Source organism: Pan paniscus, chromosome 8, assembly GCF_029289425.2.
Source record: "Pan paniscus chromosome 8, NHGRI_mPanPan1-v2.0_pri, whole genome shotgun sequence".
NCBI lineage: Eukaryota > Metazoa > Chordata > Mammalia > Primates > Hominidae > Pan > Pan paniscus.
The window spans coordinates 84,475,126-84,480,640 of NC_073257.2; positions in this window are offsets into that span (position 1 = coordinate 84,475,126).

The following is a 5,515-nucleotide window of genomic DNA, read 5'->3' on the forward strand; positions in this document are numbered from 1 at the left end:
CAATGGCGTGGGCTCACTGCAACCTCCGCCTCCTGGGTTCAAGTGATTCTCTTGCATCAGCCTCCTGAGTAGCTGGGATTACAGGCGTGTGCCACCACACCTGGTAATTTTGTATTTTTAGTAGAGACAGGTTTCGCTGTGTTGGTCAGGGTGGTCTTGAACTCTTGACCGCAGGTGATCCACCTGCTTCAGCCTCCCAAAGTGCTGGGATTATAGGCGTGAGTCACCACGCCTAGCCTATAATAAGATTTTTTTTTTTTTTTGAGACGGAGTCTCACTCCGTTGCCAGGCTGGAGTACAGTGGCACAATCTCGGCTCACTGCAACCTCCGCCTCCTGGGTTCAAGCCATTCTCCTGCCTCAACCTCCTGAGTAGCTGGGACTACCAGCATGTGCCACCAACACCCAGCTAATTTTTGTATTTTTAGTAGAGACGGGGTTTCACCATGTTGGCCAGGATGATCTCGATCTCTTGACCTCTTGGTCCACCCGCCTCGGCCTCGAAAAGTGCTGGGATTACAGGCGTGAGCCACCTCACCCAGCCGATAATAAGATTTTATAAGTACATGATACAGATGAAAAGTGCCTCCTGGCCTAGCGTGTCCATGGCTGAGGCTGGAACTCCGATCTTTGGGCTCAGTGCTTCCATGCCAAGGTGGGACCAGAGAGAGACTGAGGACTAAAGACATCCACAGAGAAGCAGCTCTGAGCACCTGTGGTGGCCTCCCAAGGCCTGTCACTCACAGCCTGAACACCATGGACACACTTGCTGCCCATGTGGCACCTGCAGTGGTGGTAGCTGGCTTGTTTGACATGTGGCTGGAAGCAAAATTAGGGCCCACGATGCCACCTTCTGCACGCAGGCCATGGGCTGGCAGCCAGCAGATGGCAGAGCCTGCCAGAGGTGATTCCGGGGCTTGTGGCCAGGGCAGCACTGGGGCGGCCGGGGACAGAATTGGGTCTGACTCCAGGAGTGGCTGGCCTGAGTGCTGGAGAGAGCCTCCTCCTCTACCCCTTGGGGTGGTGACCTCTTCGGACAGGAGTCCGCACTCCTCTCAATGACCAATGTTTGTGATTCTCATTTTGGCCCCTGCTACATTTGTCCTTACGCAGGGAGAGGAGACCTGGGGCCTTTTCAGCAGGATCAGCAGAACTCTGCTTCCCCCAGGAGGCAGGAAAAGGAAGAAGCCCCCGCCCAGTGCCTGTCCCATGAGAGACTGCTGCCTCCAGCCACCGTCCAGCTGGACACACACCGTGGCTGATGGCCCTGGGTCTAAGCCCTCTAAGATCTGGGAGAAGTGTCCCCGAGCCAGGGCGCGGGTTTATGGCTGCAAAGCAGCTCCCTAGGGTGACCCTGGGCAGAGGAGTAGGTGAGGCTGAGAATGCTGCAGGTGGGGACAGTGCCTCAGTGCTGATGGGCCCTTCCTTCACTCAGCCTCCCATGGAGACCCCAGGTTGTGGTGCCCAGGCCCTGGGGCTACAGCCCTGAACCTCTTCTCCAGGGAAGCCTTTGCCTAAGAACTACACAAATACCTCCAGAACAGGATGTGAGAGGCCCAAAAGGGCCAGGCCAGACCTCCCTGAGGAGGTGGCAGGAGGTTGGGCCCTGAGGGGTGAGAGGAACCTCAGGCAGAAGGGAACCCGGGTAGCAGGGCTCCACGGTGGAGGGAGGGGCTCCGCAGGCTGCAGTCAGAGTGGGAGGGCCCTGCACAGTATGTGGGGCCAGGAGGAGTGCAGGGGAGGTTTTGGGCTGTCAGTGTGAGGGAATGAGGCCGGGCCTGGCCAGCCCCATTCTGGCCCCACTCTCTCCATCTGAAGGAGCCCGCTGCATCCTCCTGTGCTGCCAGGCACCTGTCTCTCAGGCCTCCTCATCTGAGTCCATCAGGAAAATGAGAATAATCCAGTGGAGGTAGTGGGACTGCCAGCTGGGGTCCCTGCAGGCCCTAGCCTGATCCCTGCTCTGACTAGCACGGGCTCCAGTGGGGAGCTGCACCCTGCCTCCTCAAGGAAAAATCCAGCCAGGGAGCAGCCCTGCCCTCCCTCCCTAGGGACTTTGTTTAGACCAGATTGGTAGGAGGGTGGGGAAGGTGGACAAAATGTGGCAGGCCCTCCCCTCCCCAAGCAAAGCCCCAACTCCCGGGCTCTGGGCAGACTAGCCGTGGGGTCCTAGAGAGCGCCTGCCCGCCTGCCCCTCTTCCTGCCTGAGCCCTGGACCTTTATTTCATGCCCAAGTGGCTGTGAGAGTGACAGGAGGTCCAGGCCCTGTCCCTAGGGAAATATCTCCTTACAAGGGTCTGGGGCAGGAGTGACAGTCCTGTCTGCCTTGTTACCCCCTCCACCACATGGCCTTCTCTCAGCTTATAGAGTTAGTTGCAGCCTCCCTAAGGGCAGGCAGGCCACCAAGAAAGGTTCAGAAATGCTTGCTGAGTGAATTGCTGAGTGGACAGGGTGCAGCCAGGAGTGGAGAAGCTCAGTGTCTCTCATTCATGCCTGGGAAAGTTCTCTGCCCAAGGCCACTGGGTGGGCCTGGCATGATGACAGGTACAGACTGGGGGCCTGGCCTGGGCATTGCTCCCAAATGCGCTCACTTCTGCACTTTCCGGCCTCCGGGCCTCTGCTCATGCTGGAGCACCCACTCCACCCCCACCCCAGTACTGCCTGCACCCACCTCCTTCACAAACGCCAGTTCCTCTATCAAGAGTCCCTGGCTAGAGCCCTCACAACTGCTCCGCTCCCAGGGTTTCTACTCAAGGGCAGTCCTCGTCTCAGTCACCTTGGAGCTTTCACTGCTTGGAATGGGACTTGACACCCAGTCATTGCTCAGCTAATCTTTGTCCACTAAGGACAAACAAGAAACACCCAAATGGCACTCGCCATGTACCAGGCACTGTTCTAAGTGCTTTATATGTGGTAACTTGTTTACTCCTCACAACCATCCTATGAGGTAGGTGTTTGTATCACTCCCATTTTGCAGATGAAGACACTGAGGCAAAGGGCAGTCAAATGACACAGGAAAGCAAAAACTGGCTCCCTCCACCCTTCTAGGGTCTTTGACTGTGCTAGGAATTACATGGACAGATAAAGTGGTTAACAGGAGAAAAATCATATTTAATTACGTACATAGGCATGGGAGCCCCACAAAATATGCGATTTCAAGAAAGATCACATCTTGAGCTACGGAAAAGGAACTGGGGTCCAGGATAACCTTTGTACCTTAAAAAAAAAAAACCAAAAAAAAAAAAAAAAAAAAAAAACGGGCTGGGAGCTTCTGGTGGGTGATGGCAATGCAAGTTTGGGAGGGTGAGGGGAGGAACTGCATGGTGAGCAAAAGTTGTCTCATTATGCAGCTAAAAAGTCAGTCTCGGCCAGGCATGGTGGCTCATGCCTGTAATCTCAGCACTTTGGGAGGCTGAGGTGGGCGGATCACGAGGTCAGGAGATCGAGACTATCCTGGCTAACACAGTGAAACCCTGTCTCTACTAAAAATACAAAAAAATTAGCCGGGCGTGGTGGCGGGCACCTGTAGTCCCAGCTACTCGGGAGGCTGAGGCAGGAGAATGGCGTGAACCCGGGAGGCGGAGCTTGCAGTGAGCCGAGATTGCACCACTGCACTCCAGCCTGGGTGACAGAGCGAGATTCCATCTCAAAAAAAAAAAAAAAAAAAGTCAGTCTCTCAGGTCTTAACAGTTGTCTGAGCAGCCCCAAGAATAATAGGCAGTTGTTGTCAATGAGTCAATCCTCCTTGGTAGGTAAGATTTCCAGGAGGGAGTTCAGGACAACTTAGGCAGATGAGGCAACTTCAGAGAAAGCCCTTCCTGCACTTGCTGTTGCTCAAGTGCCCCCAGTTTGAAGTAATCAGCACACCAAAATGGCAGATTTTGGGGTGGCATTTCCTGAACTCCTTCAGGGACACCCAAGGTCACCCAGTCAGTAAATGGCAAAGATCCAGCCTCAGCCCCCATGGGGGCTGCGAGGCTGCCTCCCGGGGATGACGTTTCCTGGTGCAGCCAGATGGATGCCCGTGTCACTGTCAGGAGACACCTACTCGAATGGGCAGCTGCTACCTAGGCCAAGCCCATCAGATGAAGTGCCACCATCCTCAGTGTGGCCTTTTCATCCTTTTCCACCCTCCTGGACTCGGGTCTTCTGCCCACTCTACCTGACACCAGTGGGTTTGATTTCCCTGAGTGCAGCAAATTTGGGCTCAGCAACTGTTTGTAGAATGACCACTCTGCTACAAGGACCCCAGAGACAGGCACAGTTTCTTCAAGACCCTGGGCGCCACTTTCCTCCCCCAAGCCTGTTTCCTGCTCTGGGAAATGAGCTGACTTGCTCATGTCACATGGCGTGATGTCTGGTAGGGACGCTGGGTTGCTTCTGAACCATGTCAACAGTCTATTTACCTGATTCTTGGCACAGCTGTGTGCCTGCTCCAGACGCCAGGTGACTTTGTCTGGGCAATGTGGGGTGGGGATGAGGTTACAGGCAGGTCGGGTGTGTGCTCCTTGTCCCTGGAGCAGTTTTTTTTCTCTGGACCTGGGAGCAGCAAGGGACAAGGCTATAAGCTAGCGGAGCCAGGGAGCTGGGATGCAGTGGCGCGTTCTGCCACCTGACAGTGGGTGGGGGACACTTGTCAAAGCCTTTTTTGCTGCAGTCAGAGCGTGCATCCCACCTCCTCTGGCTCACGGCCAAGCCACACAGGGAGGGCAGGGGGGATGAGGTGGGTGAATGGGGGTGCCTGCAACGCCTCTGCCAACCGCAGCTAACAAGTGGCGGCTTGCACACCAGGGCAGGCAGTGGTGACCCTGGGCAGGGGCAGCCAATGAGCTCCCGGGCCATGGTGGCACCACCGGGCAGCCCGCCTGTCTTTGGCTGGCGCAGCCGCGGGAGGGGCCTGGGTCCGCCAGTCACGGCTGCCGGGCCCTGTCTCTGGGAGGCCTGGGCAGATCTGCCGCTCCATTCACAGGAGCCCGACCCGACTTGGGCTGCCACATTTTAAACTTTTTCAACCTCCTGGAGAGGAGGGCGGGCTGTGGGGGCGGTTTGGGGGAGGATGGTGGGAAGGACGATGCAAACAAACTCGCAACACTTTTCCCAGGATCTGGCTCCTGAGTGGGATCGAGCTCCAGGCTGGGGCCGGAATTTCAAATGCTCTGCGGGCACATGGCAGGCCTGAGGGTGTGGGGGGGGATTGGGAGAGGGAAAAGCAGAGGGTGATGGTCGTGGCCCAGATGCCCAGTCAGGACTGGCGCTGGGGACCCCAGGGACCCAGACTGCTCAGGTCCTGCAGCCCCCCAGTCACCTGAGCACCCCTCTGCCTGGATGGAGTTAGTTCTGGTACAGCATGTGTGGCTTAAGTGGCTGTTAGCCAGGGCCAAGGGTCGGGGGAAATTCAGGCTCATCATCTAGAGCTCCTTGTGGCACAGGCTGGACAGTGTCAGCAGCAGCAGGGGCTTGTGCCCCCTCCCCCCCCACCCCTTAAGCCTCCCTGCTCAATGCAGACCCACCACGGCCAG